This window comes from Pezoporus wallicus, unplaced genomic scaffold (genome assembly GCF_028554395.1).
Source record: "Pezoporus wallicus isolate ANWC-B61680 ecotype Strahan unplaced genomic scaffold, APGP_CSIRO_Pwel_v1 contig_1438, whole genome shotgun sequence".
Classification (NCBI taxonomy): Eukaryota; Metazoa; Chordata; class Aves; order Psittaciformes; family Psittacidae; genus Pezoporus; species Pezoporus wallicus.
The window spans coordinates 2,074,360-2,088,579 of record NW_026638681.1 but is presented as its reverse complement, the minus strand read 5'-3'; positions in this window follow the sequence as shown (position 1 = coordinate 2,088,579).

Sequence of the window (14,220 nt, the reverse complement as noted above, 5' to 3'; positions counted from 1 at the left end):
GTAGAGGTTGTCTTTCTCATTACAAGTGGGCAAGTGTCAAACTCTAACCCAGAAATGCCACAGTAAAAAGATTTCTTCTCAAGCTAACCCAGACAACTGGGTCACTACAGCAGTCTTTTGATGAAACTCTCAGCTGGAATAAACTGGCAGGATCTACCAAAATCCACTCCTCCTGGTTTTTACTTTCAGCAGTGGGCCTGGCCCTTATTTCTAGATTAATGTTGTATTGTTTAATTAACAAATAAAATTTGTTAATTTTCTGTATGAGGTAATTCTTTACCCAAAGGAAATGTACAAATCTTGCAGCATATCACTGCCACAAGGAGAAAACAAATTTGTCCTATAACATCTCAAGCAGAATACCTACACTAAGAGCAGGAGGGCATTCACAGCAGGGTAAGATACATAAAATAGAGACTTATTGCTAGGATTAGATTTCTGCCCAGGATTCACTTCTGCTAAATGAATGTATTGCAGCAAAACTGAAAGAAAGACTTACTCATGTATTTGCAGGAATTTCTTTTTAATCTGTGGTCAGGGAGTTGATGGTCAAGAACCTTTCCACCAGTCTACATGAGGGTTTTTGGTAGCTTTAAAATTAGACACTGCCTGAGGTGAGGGAAGGAAAAAGATCTATTCACCAGTGCTGGTTAAATGAAGAACCATGAGCATGTCCTAGCTCATGCAATGGAGTTTGTTTGTGGAGCTGCTCTTTTATTAGCTTGGATATCAATAAAACAAAACACATTCCGACTCAGAAGCCATCCTTAATGTGTGGAAGCTGATTTCTCATACAAATCCAGTATTCAAGAAAACATAACCAACACAATGACATATGAAGTTTGTATTTTCAAACTGTTTAAACGGCTTCTCTTTCCCCTGGTGGACCAGACTTTTTGTTTCTGCTTCACTGAATTGTTCCTCTTGTCAATAATGAAACAGATATTTAGTTACATCTTTTTAACAAGGTCTTTTCTTAGTCAGCTTTCTGTTAAATTTAGCATAGATGTTTTAAGGTAGCCATTTCCTTTGAAGGTAAGCAGAAATGTTCCTAAACCTTTATTTTCTACAGAGCTCCCTGTAATTATATTGAAGTTTCTATTTGGTGAGAAATAGCAGTGGGAGTTTGATAGCTTAGGGCGTACTCTCAGGTCTTCATTTAACCAGCACTGGTTAATACACCTCCTGCTCCCACCACCTCAGACAACCTCTGATTTCAGAGCTATGAAAGAATTTGTTTGTTGGTGAATATATAATTGATCACTGACTCACTGGCCACAAACATAAAAAACAAATTTCTGCAGAAACTCTTTGTAGATGACTGGCAGGATGATAGTTTTGTAAGAGACATCTGGAGCTTCACAGCTGTGAAGAAAAGAAAAAAAAAAGATGGGAAAAATATCCATAGAAGCCTTGGAAATTTTCAGCAATACACAGATGCACTAAATGAGCCTACTTTTATAGTGCCCCAATAAGTATTTTTCAGCTGCACTGTCTTGAAACAGGTTTTACTTAAAAGTCATCAGGACAGAGATTACTAAATCATTAAAAGGATGAGATGTTAAAAAATTCCAAGACATAAGAGAAAGGCAAGAAATGATTAAAACACTAAAATTGATGGCGCAATTAAAGCTTTCTGTCTATGCCAAATTGTAGGTGAAGTTGAGAGAATAAGTTCTTGTTTATAATATGGAAAATGAGAACCCTGGAGCAAAACATTGGATTTCAGTCAGTTAATTGGAGCAAATATTCCCACATAGAATTATTTGTTTCCTGAGATTTCGTTATGGAAATATCCTGGAGCTAATGATCTTCATACGGCATATCAAATTCAACTTTAGTAGGTATTGCCTGAGAATGGACCACTTGAGAAATATTTACAAGAAACATTTACCTCAAATTTGAATGAAGCTCAGGAGAACTTTTGTTCATTAAAAGCTCAATTAATTTAGTAAAATATGACTTTTGCTTCAAAAGTACAACTACATGTACTGGAATGAACAAATAGGCAATTAAGTCCTTGCACCTTTGTCAATACAATGGTAGACTATAAATTAGTTTTCTAACAAAAGGATATTTTCAAGTAACATGGAAAAAAAGTTATACTAAGTACAATGAGGAGAACATAATTCTGCAGAAAATTAGTTAATAAGTAATTATCAAAGCTAGCTTTCTTTCCTGAACATGAGCTCCATATATATTTCTAGTTACAAAGAGACAGCTGATTTGTAACAGTTTTGAAAGAGAGTGTCTTTTGATGATGCAATTTCCTTCCATTTCTAACGTCTGATGCTTTCCTGCTGAAAAAGACTGGGCCTTGCTGATTCTCCCAAACACTTTCCTAGAAGTGGAGGAATTGCAAATGTGAAGCAATTTTCATACTTAAACAAAGACTGTGGAAAGGGGACAGAGGAGGGAGCACTTACAGCCCTCCTCCACACCAACATCACTTTCTGAGCTGCTAAAAGACCAACACACAAAAATGTCATCAGGGAAGCCACTATGAACAGCTGTCAAACTAAAGAGCAACCGTTGTATGAATTATGGACTCTGACTAAATCTTTATCATCAACCACTAGTAGCCAATCAACTGAGTAACAAATACAGAGACAGTAAAATTCAAAGCACAGTCCATTTTTCTGCTTGTTTTTCCTATCTATGTGCATATGGAAACCACCTTTTTAGTAGTCTCCTAAAAGAAAACAACAAATTGTGAGCACTAAGGTAGACTCAATGCCATATTTAATGCATTTACACTACAGAAGCAATGATGTCTGGGATGTTACTAGCTGATATTTTGTTCAACAGAAATCTGAACACAAGAACATCTGCTGTCTAGAAACTGTGAGCAGTCAATGAACCTTGCAGATGTGTGAGGACATACAAATGACAGATAAGGCAAAGAGGGAAAAATTAAGGTGGCAATCAGCATCACTTTATGGCACTGATGCTGCACATCTTAGGGAAAGAAGCAGCAATCTGCTGCAGCAGCCAAGCAGATCAATTTTTCTCCATTTGCATAAAGTCATCCTAAAATGGCCACGCTCCCATGTGAAAGAGGTGATGTGCCAGAACATAGGAAGATAAAAGGTGACAAGTTTGACATTTTTGCCTGCAGATAACCTCAGGCAGGCAAGAGGCATAGTGAATTTGAAGGACATCCTGGGACACAGCAACAGTAGTTCCCAGGTGTCAGCAATTCACAGTAGTGGGTGTTGGTGCCCTGGAGAAGTCTCAGGCCAGACAAAATGTCACTTCCTGCTTCTTTCATTTTTCTTCACAATATCTGGCCATACTAGATCCAGTCAACATTTTTGCTACTGTTATGTAGGCATGGCTGCAAACAGGATTTGTGCTTAGCAGGTGAGAACAGTTCTTGTTCCAAGTTCAAGTCAGATAGATACCAAACCTGCAAAACAGACTCCCTTCTTCAGAATGATTTCTGTGCAATGTGTGGCTAACTTCAAGTCCATGCTAACATCTAAATCATGATAGCCTAACTTCAAAAATTAATTTTGGATTAATTAGTGATTTTTCAAGATTTATAACATTCCCAAGCTCTTTACTAACAACAGCCAACAGTAATTGTTCGAAAAAACAGATGCAGTGGTTTGAGAAAAGTAAAACTGAAATGTCTCTTGATACTAAATAATGTAACTTGACATGTTGTAATTTGAACAATTCAGTGCTGTGACAGAAGTCTAATGTAAAGAGGGGGGGGAAATTTTCTGTTTTCCTTCACCCTCACTAGACAGGATTGCTCTTGTTTTGTGCCCTAATACCCTAATAACCTAGGAAGGACAGATGAACAAAAGAGTGAAATATCTGCTGCAGATAAAAGTTGGCTTGTGAGATGGTTTCAAGCCTAAATGAATTATTTATCAGTGACTAAGCGCATGTCTTCTATGAGGAGGAATAGTGCAGCAATTACAATTGTACTGGCTTATTTTTGCATTCAGGAAAAAACATCTAATTAAGATAGACCAATAAGAAACAAAGTTACCAGTTAGGTCCTAAGTTATAATATCTTAAAGTAAACATCTACTGGCAATCTACTATCTTCTCTCCCACCTGCCTTGAGATATTTCTAGATGCCTTATACTGCCTCACTTAATCTAAAATGTACTATACTACAGTCAAGAATACAAAAGGGTTAACAGCATTAGCTTCCCCTAAGCTTCCTGATGTCCTATTTGTATGTCTGCATAAGGACAGAATAAGATACGAATATCCCATATAATGTTTAGCATGTCGTAGAAATAGCATGGATATTAAATAAATAAAAGTTACTTTGCATTTTGCTTTCTTTTCCTCCATAATACTGGGGCTATTTGAACACAGAATAGCATAGAGAGATACACGTATGCCAACACAAGTTATTCTCTTTCTATGTTACAATTTAAAGTTTTACTGTGAAGAGTTAGGGAGGCTTTTAACAATGGTTCACACATGCTTTTATCTTCTGTGACAAAATAAGATTATTCCCTAGGTACTCAGATATAGTACTTGGCCTTCCAGATCTAGGATTCATGTGAGTTTCCCTTAAAATGAACAAAGCTTTTTTTTGTTATATCATTTGCTTCAAGAGCTAAGCAAAAAATCTCAAGGCGTTGGCTTTGCATTTTTTAGTCATATGACACAGGTACCAGGCAGTTAACTTGTAGAACTACAAGAGCCTTTTGTGCTGCAGAATGGCAGGTAAGGAACTTGCCTACAGTCAGACCATTTTGCACTATGGCAGTCTTTTTCCATGGGTCAGGTAGTCAAGCAATAACTAGGTGTGGCTAAGTATGTGAGCCTACTTCTGCTGTCTTACCTCAGAAAGTGTTCAGATGAATTCACACAGGGGTACAAGAAAACCTAGGTCATATTTAAGAGTGTTTGCTAAGGGATCCCAAAGTTGTTTGAAATACTGATTAACATATAGGGTACCCCATGCTTAAAGGCTGAAGAGACAACTTCACTCCCATGACTGGGATAGCAGATGTACACCAGGTACCTCCATCACAGCCACAACTGTAGCTCCAGTCTCCCATGAGCCCCAGTAGTGTGGAGCTCAGTACCAGCTGCTAAATCTGCTCGGAATAAAGTGGTAAATCAGGCAGCAATAAGCCTCATGTTGTCAGGGCGAGGAGTATTACTATATCCAACCAACTAATTTAAATTTACCTTGGGCATATTAACTGGTTTGATTGTACTGTACACATGCCTTTGTTTTTTCACCATGCTCAGCAATATGAAATCAGAAATAATGCATTCAGGAGCAAGAAGCTTCCACAGTGCTTCTGACCACACACCATGATTCCAAACTGATCCTTTGACCAGCAGAGACAGATGGAAAATTCACCTGAAAGAGCAGATGATGATTGATGGTCTGAGCAAGACTATTTCCCCCTAGCCTCTGACAGCAGCTGCAGACATGCAAAACAAGCTCCTGTTCACAGGGAACAAAATGACAAAAAGAAAAATGTAGCATAGGGAGTTGCCCACATCCTCTGTCAATTCAAGAACAGCACTTTCTTGCGATAGCTAATACAAACATATGGGGAAAGAACACAGCTTTTCCCTGAAAAACTTATGACCTAAAACGCCAAGACAAAGACAGGGAGAACAAAAACATGCAGACAGACATGAAGTGATTTACACCAGGAAGTATCAACAGTGTTGTTCCCAACATATTTTAAGCTTTCTTGGTTTTTATCGACTCAAGGAAACACTTACATGCCCATAATTTGCCCCTTTTCTGGTTTAATAAAATCTATTTGTGTATATATATGCAGACTTCTCCATTTAAAACTTGCCCCAACCAATTAGCTTAAAAATCCAGTAAGGTCAGGCAGAGTTCAAAAACTTTTGGTTTACACTCCAACACCATATCCATAGCTTCCCACGTTAAACATGTGCCTTGTGAGACACTGGACAGGTACTGCCAGTACCACTTTCTCAAAAAAAACTAACTGTTCAGGGGACTCTGGGTGTATGGGTGGAGTTGTTTATAAGTGTAGTATCTGAATTGCAGTGAATTATGTGCCTACAACTACCCAAAATAGAAGGATACAACTGTGAACATAAGAGAAAGCAGAGCTAAGCTCTCATGTGAAAAACAAACATATTAGTAGAACATGCGCAAAGCAGGCAGTGATTACATCTGTTTTCAGCCTGGGATTTCTTTCCCTGCTGCAGCACACCGTGGTCCTGCAGCTCCTGCAGTGACAGAGATTGTGCAGGCACACTTCAAACCAGACAATCTGGGCATTTGCTGGCATTGTAACCACAGCAGCGCAGAGCTCAGCGTGAGCTAATCTCCTTAGCATGTACCCAGCATCTCAGGTGGGTTTTACAGCTAACTGTGCTCCTTCATCTAGCAGCACAGAGCTATCAGCAGCAGGGAAACTAGTTAAGAGCTAGCTTAGCTGTATCCCCTTGTCCTGTTGTCACTGCTTCAGAGAACTAACGTGAGAAAAGCTTGACTGTGCAAATCAGAGACCTTTCAGAAGCTACAAATTAGGTCTCAAAAACCTGGGTGCTGCAAAAAAAAACAAGCCAGTGCCCAAATAAGCAAGGGAAGTATACAGGGAAATTGCTTGTGGGATTCTGTGGAATTTGCTTAAAGTACACCACCACCAAACCCCAAAATTTTTGTGAGTGACAATGATAAACAGCAACAAACGAGCTGAGCCATCAGACAGAAACTATGACACACTACTGTAAATGCAAAGGTTAAACCAATAAATCAATAACTTTGTGGGTTACTTTGCACAGCCTAAAGACAAATGAGAATGACAGGGAGAAATCACTGCAGGTACTTTTAAGTAATACTTGGACTGGTGAGGCAGGTATCCATAATTAGGCCAACTCTCAAACTAAGAGCCCATTAAGCCTTGCTAGGAGGAATACAAAACTGATAATCTAATACAGTGAATCTTGCAAGAATTGCTGGATAAAAATCAAATTAAGGCAATCAATGATAAAAAGAGGATTCCCAGGGAAAATAGGTTTGGGGGGTGTTCTTTTCATTGTTGTTATTTTTTAAATGTAGGAGAACTAACTCACATCAGTGGGGTGGGAAGAACAGAAAAACCCAAACTATTAAGTGATCACAAGTACCACTGGCTTGCTGAATGACATTGTGTTTATATGCTGTATGTTACCTTTTGTTTTTATGAGCCAGTTTAAAGAAGCTTTGCACAAAATGCATTAGGATCTATATTGAATTAGGATTGATTTGTTTAATGGCCACAGCAAAGCAGGAAAAAAAGAGTCAGACAAATGAAAGATCACACAACCAGAATTACGTTTTACTATTTTGTACTATTTTGTACCTATAGAGTACTCCAACTTTCAAGCAATGCCAGTATTAGGTATCAATAGATTTTGACATGCTGACATTCCATTTAGGTACTAACGGAACCAGACTGCACTGTACCAGAAATATTCCCCGATATGAGATTTGTAATGATTCCAGTTAAGTGAACTGTACTGCATAGAAAACAACTGTAAAGGCATCACAAATCACCCATAAGCCAACAGACTTCAATAGTAAAGGTGGTCTTCTCAAGATCATTTACTAGGAAACATTAATTTACAATAAACCATAATTCTAGCATCACTAAGGAACAAACATTCAATAGGAACAAAGAGCTCACTTCATCTGACAAGCCACAAAAAAACCCTACACCATAATTCTGGAATACATTTCCACATTCTCCCCTAAATCCCATTAAGTAGATAGGTTTTACAGGAAGATCAAAATATGCAAGGGTAGGCAAGGAAACAATTAGGTTTTAAAAGAGGGAGGTAGAAAAAATCCCTTTGAAAAGAAGAGTTGGACAAAAAGGAAGCTGGACAAAGATGAGTTTACTTTGTTGTGTTACACAGCCAATGACTATAGTCCTTTAACATCATCTCCTCTGGTCTGGGATTAAAAGGAGGAAAAAGTAAGCAAGCACATTTCTTTCAAGCAAGTGATGTTTGTTCAAAATTTAGAAAGACTGCATCAGATAAGATCTGGCTTCTATAGACTCAAATAAATATCTTAAGAATGAAATGTTATCCCTTCAATCTCAAGGCAAAAGCCAAAAAGCTGGCAAAAGGAAAATGCACCCTTAAAAAAACCACTCTGCCTGGCGATCTTAGAATCATAGAATAGTTAGGGTTGGAAAGGACCTTAAGATCACCTAGTTCCAAACCCCCTGCCATGGGCAAGGACACCTCCAACTAAACCATGCCACCCGAAGCTCTGCCCAACCTGGAACACTGCCAAGGATGGAGCATTCTCAACCGCCTTGGGCAACCCATTCCAGTGCCTCACCACCCTCACAGTAAAGAACTTCTTCCTTATACCCAAACTTCCCCTGTTTAAGGGTTTAACCCGTTACCCCTTGTCCTATCACTACAGTCCCTAGTGAAGAGTCTCTTTCCAGCATCCTTGTAGGCCCCCTTCAGATACTGGAAGGCTGCTAGGAGGTCTCCACGCAGCCTTCTCTTCTCCAGGCTGAACAGCCCCAACTTTCTCAGCCTGTCTTCATACGGGAGGTGCTCCGGTCCCCTGATCATCCTCATGGCCCTCCTCTGGACTTCTTCCAACAGTTCCATGTCCTTTTTATGTTGAGGACACCAGAACTGCACACAATACTCCAAGTGAGGTCTCACAAGAGCAAAGGGGCAGGATCACCTCCTTCAACCTGCTGGTCATGCTCCTTTTGATGCAGCCCAGGATACGGTTGGCTTTTTGGGCTGCAAGCACACTGAAGCTGGCTCATGTTCAGTTTCTCATTCACCAACACCCCCAAGTCTTTCTCCACAGGGCTGCTCTGAATCTCTTCTCTGCCCAACCTGTAGCTGTGCCTGGGATTGCTCCAAGCCAGGTGTAGAACTTTGCACTTGGCATGGTTAAACTTCATGAGGCTGGCATCAGCCCACCTCACAAGCGTGTCAAGGTCCCTCTGGATGGCATTCCTTCCCTCCAGCGTACCAACCGAACCACACAGCTTGGTGTCATCAGCAAACTTGCTGAGGGCGCACTCAATCCCACTGTCCATGTCAGCGACAAAGATGTTGAACAAGATCGGTCCCAACACCAATCCCTGAGGGACACCACTCGTTATTGGTCTCCAGGCAGACATTGAGCCATTGACCACAACTCTTTGCTTGTGGCCATCTGGCCATTTCTTTATGCACTGGGTAGTCCATCTATCAAATTGATATCTCTCCAATTTAGAGACAATAGAGGCTTTATTACTGTCTTCAGGGAATTCAGGAGCAAGTCATTCCTTCTGGCATGGAAGCAGAACTCTCTACTAGCACTCTCTACTACTCTGAGAACACAGTGGAAGACGTCAACACATGTCCTGTGACTGAGATGACACAAAGCATGCTGGAGGGATTGTAAAGGAAGGCACAGGAAGGATATATCATAGAGAACTATAAGTGAAAGCAACACATAAAGATGTTCACAATGTAAAATTATACTAGCTAGCAAAGATTCTTCTTCATCTATTTTACTATGTTCATCTTAAAACATTAACAACAAAAAAGAGTTAGACACTACACATTTAAGTAAATGTACGTAGAGTAGTTCATCAAGTTATCTCATAGGCGCCTACACAGTTTTGTTTCTGGTTTTAATCTGATTGTCCAGACAACCCACGTCCTTCTAGTAATGCATATAAATATGCATTATGTGGTTCTGATCTTTCAAAAAAGTCACAGAATTCATAATGTTAAAACTCTGCAGAATGACCAGAAGACCTCTGCCAGCAGTCATAAGAGTGAAACCTTGTACTTATTAAGGCAGCTGTACAAAACTACCTGATGCATAGAGAAGTTCTTAATGAATAATGACCAGGTATTTTCATTTTCAGCTCATTAGAGGAGCTTTCTCTTTCTACACTACAGCTTTGCTAAAGGTTTGTCAAGTCAAGAGTTTTATTTGTGGACATTACGTCAACAGTAGCCCTTCTATATATCACTGCTTCTATAAAATACATCACAACAAACAGTTTTCACAGTGACTATTCCTAATATGCCTGTGCTATTTTTGATACTCTGCTTGACATCAGTCAGACAGTTTCACTTTCTAAGGAATGGAGTTTCCTCAGATCTCTTCAGTTGGGTGTCTGAGCTTTTATACCTGGACTTACTAATAAAAATCCCAATCACCTTCAAAAGTGGGTACCTACAGAAAGGATCTATCCGTATTAACAGACCTAGAGGAGGAAATCTAGGAAATATGTCGTTAATTCCTTCGACACAAATAAAATTTACTCTCCTACAGGAGCAGACCATCACATAAGCCAATGTAGCTTAACAGTGACCAAGAAGTATCAGCTGCACCTCTGAGAGGAGGGTGTCTGGTCCACAATTTTGGATTACTATCTTTCCTGATGTGTCTCTCCTTGAAACTAAAGAAGGGGAGGGGAAAGCAAGGAGATAGGATTTGCAGTTATGGTAATGATTTAATAATTTAACACCTGCTCCTTGGAAAGTAGATGGCAGTTGCATTCATTTTGCTGGGGTCACTGCCCAGCCATCTGAATGCAAAGATTTTTTACCACCTCTGACTTGGGTCTGATATAAACGGGTGACCTAGAAATTAATGGCTCTGCTTTACATTAACAAACCTTTGAAGCATACAGAAGCCTGAATTTCCTTTCAGTAAGTGGGAATTCATTAGTGTGAGCTTTTGCATTCGCAGTGGCATTTATTTATGATAAGAAAGGTGTCACGGGAGATTAAAGATTTTCTAACTAGAGATGCTTAGAGAGATAGTAGCGAGCTTATTTTTACTTAGGAGAAATTCTAAAACTACATTAGCAAAAGCGACACAACAGTCAAAAAAAAAAATAATTTTCCAATAATCAAACAATTGGTCCCTAACTGCACAGGCTTTTCTTATGAAAGAGCAGCAAGAGTGTTCACTGATATTTATTAGGCAACAATTTACAAACAGAAATAGATCCCACTGAAATCTTGTGAGCTAACCTTAAAAAAATAGATTAAACATAAATATAATCCATAGCATAAGTCACTCAAGAGTAAAACTAGAGTGCAAAATCTGAAGGAATTAATAAGGTGCTCTCAGTACTTGATAAGGTGCAGCCTGTACCACCTTAGCAACTTAAAGAGAGAGGAAGCATTTTTCCATCTACTCAAATCTCCTTCAGAGATAGTAGCTGCAGAAAGTGGGACTTGTTAACCTTATAACATTGACATTTAAAAAGTAGAGATAATTATAAACAAAGTGAGCAAACCCTACCAAGCAAATGGATTTAAGTGGAATTCCTATAAGGTCGTTTTTCTTTCTTTTTTTTTTCTTTCTTTCTTTCTTTTTTTTTTTTTTAAAAAAAAGAGCTAAATATGTGCTAGACAAGTTTAATGAGGCAAATAGGAAGTATCTCAAAAGACATTCACCCAGAGATAACAGAATCCAATTTCTGTTTGGTTCAGAATACCACTCAGAGTATCCTGTTTAATTAAAAGAAACATTCATATAAGAAGCATGAGATTCTTGAGTATGAATTTAAATATAACAGCCTAAGAAAGCAGCTAAGATTAGAATGGATTGTGATTCTAAATGAAATTATTTGCAGTCCTATACCTTAGAAAGTTCAATAGCTGTACAGATATAATAAGCTTTGAATCAAAATTATCAGGTCTGAGCTAATGTAATCTGTTCAGATTAATAGATGGGATGACAGAAACTGTGTATAGGAAGCCTAAACATATCCATACTGCAGTTGTTGCCAAAGCCTTCATCTACCTCTACAGTTATATGTCTCTTCCTATCACATGACAGCATGAAGTGTTGTTTAGTTGGGGTTTCTGTTTTTTTTTTTTGTTTTTTTTACACTAGCTACATAAGCCTGGGCAATGCTAAAAGCAAAATACAGTTCTACTCTGAAATACCTCAGTAGATTTGCTTTGTCAACATTCAGACAAATCTTGTAACTTAGATACTAGTTTCTCAGATTCACTAAAATTAAGGTGTAAAATTTAATTTTTTGTTTGTTCCAAGCACATCAAGATCAAGAAGGTGACTGGGAACAGCCAGGTGGAGTTACCAAGAACAATTTGTTCTTGACCAACCTGACTGCCTTCTACCAGTCATCTACCAGTTGTGATGACTGGTAGCATGGATGACAGGAGAGCTGTGAATCAAAAGCAGGGCCCTGCACCTGGGATGGGACAGGCTGCTGCACAGATTTACAAGATCAGGAATGGCTGGTTGGTGAATACCTTTGCTAAAAAAGACCTTTCAGTGCTGGTAGACAGGACTTTCAGCCTGGTAAGCTCATTCAGCATGAGCCAGCCACGGGCCCTTGAAAGCCATCATCATGGGCTAGTTGAATTGCAACTAGCAGTTGCAGGAGGGTGATCCTTCACCTCTGCTTGGCACTTCTGAGACCACATCTGGTGCACTGTGCAGTTTTGTGTTCCAATACAATAAAGATATTGACATGCTGGAGCAAGTCCAGCCGAGGACAAACAAGATAGTCCTGGGGCTGAAGCACTTGGCACATGAGGACAAGCAGAGAGATCTGGGTCTGTTCAGCTCAGGGAGAAGACATGTCAAGGGATATACTGCAGTCTACAGCTACGTAATGGCAGGATGTAGAGAAGACAAACTCTGCTCAAAGATGCATGGTGGAAAGATGAGAGGCACAAGGGACAAATTGGAACATAGGAAACGACACACAAGGAAAACAAGTGGCCAGACACTGGAACAGAGTTCCAGAGAGTCTGTTGGGAACTCCATTATTAGAGTCATTCAAATCTGAGCTGGACAACCTTGTACCCGTGACACTTTTTTGAGTAAAGACTGGACCAGCTGGCCTTCAGAGGACACACCAAACTATATGATGACTATGATTCTGTGCTTTTATCTCTGTGGTTCAGCAAACAAAAGAGGTAAATGACGTACGTTTGCTGATCTCCCATGTGCCTTAGTGTTTCGGCCTAAACAATTTACAGAGCTATCTTGTAAAATGCTGATTTGTTTTACCTTAGGAAAAAATGGACTCTACCTACTGAAATGATCATTGGATCCTCTTCAGTGTGCCTGTCTGATCATGTGGTGTATATCTTCTGATTCTTGGCTCCTAAAACTAATAAGCAGAAAAGTATCAAACCATCTCCCCATTATAAGAATGAGGAAGACTAAGATGAAAAGATGCAGAGATGCTCCCAGAATCATGCAAGAATTTTTGGGGAGACCTGGGAATTCCATGTATGACCCCTGAGATTTATGGTGGTTTTTCTTTGTACTGAAGGAAATGGACATAATTTTGGAAAGGTAAAGCACCTTCTGAAAAATCTGTAGCTCCCTCAAATTACCCAAAAAAGAGGTAATTTGCGGGTAGATTATTACAGATGGCAGCATATGACTGCTCTGGCCAGGGTGCAGGGCTAGAAAATGGAAGGCAGAAAAAAAAGTAATGCATAAGCAATGGGAAAGAAATGCCATATGACACTGCAAATGTGAAAAGTCCCCATACTATACTTTTATAGCATTAATTTCCAAAGTTTAGCCTCATTTTAAGCATTATATGTTGAATCAGCCAACCAGTCAAGGGCACCATGGACTGAGTGTAACTCTTTCAAAACAGAAGCCATGGTTTTTGATTCTGCCTTTCAAAGAGATGAGCTGACCTAGCCATATGTTCATATAGCCTCATGCACAAGGCCATATCCCTTTGACTACAAAAGATAATGTAAAAAGCTCTTCAACATATAACGCGGTAAACTCTAGCTGTTAACTAGCAATGGTAAAGGTTTTGAGTGCATTACCTGGCATATATTATCCTCACTCTCTGAATTCCCACAATAAATTAAAACCTGGATCTGTCTGAATTGTATGCGTGTGTGTGTGTGTGGAGAAAGATCAAAACCAGCAAAGTATTGTGGAGACAGTGTTCTCACAGGAGAATGCATAATTGGTACATAAACTCTGAATAATCCTGAAAGATACAGCAAGGCCATGAGAAGCCCAAAGAAGCTTAAGCAAGCAAGATAAGAAGCTGGAATTCACTGAGTTAATGAGAACTGTGGACTATTGGCAAGCTTTCGAGGTCAAGTTCTCACACCTGTGCTTAACCAATTATATGTTAGTCACTAAGGGTCTTCAAGACATGTATCCAATCATAATATGCCAAATCACTGTAACTGCATGTAAGAAATAGTATATAAGGAGTTAAGGCTTTGCAATAAATTTGGCAATCA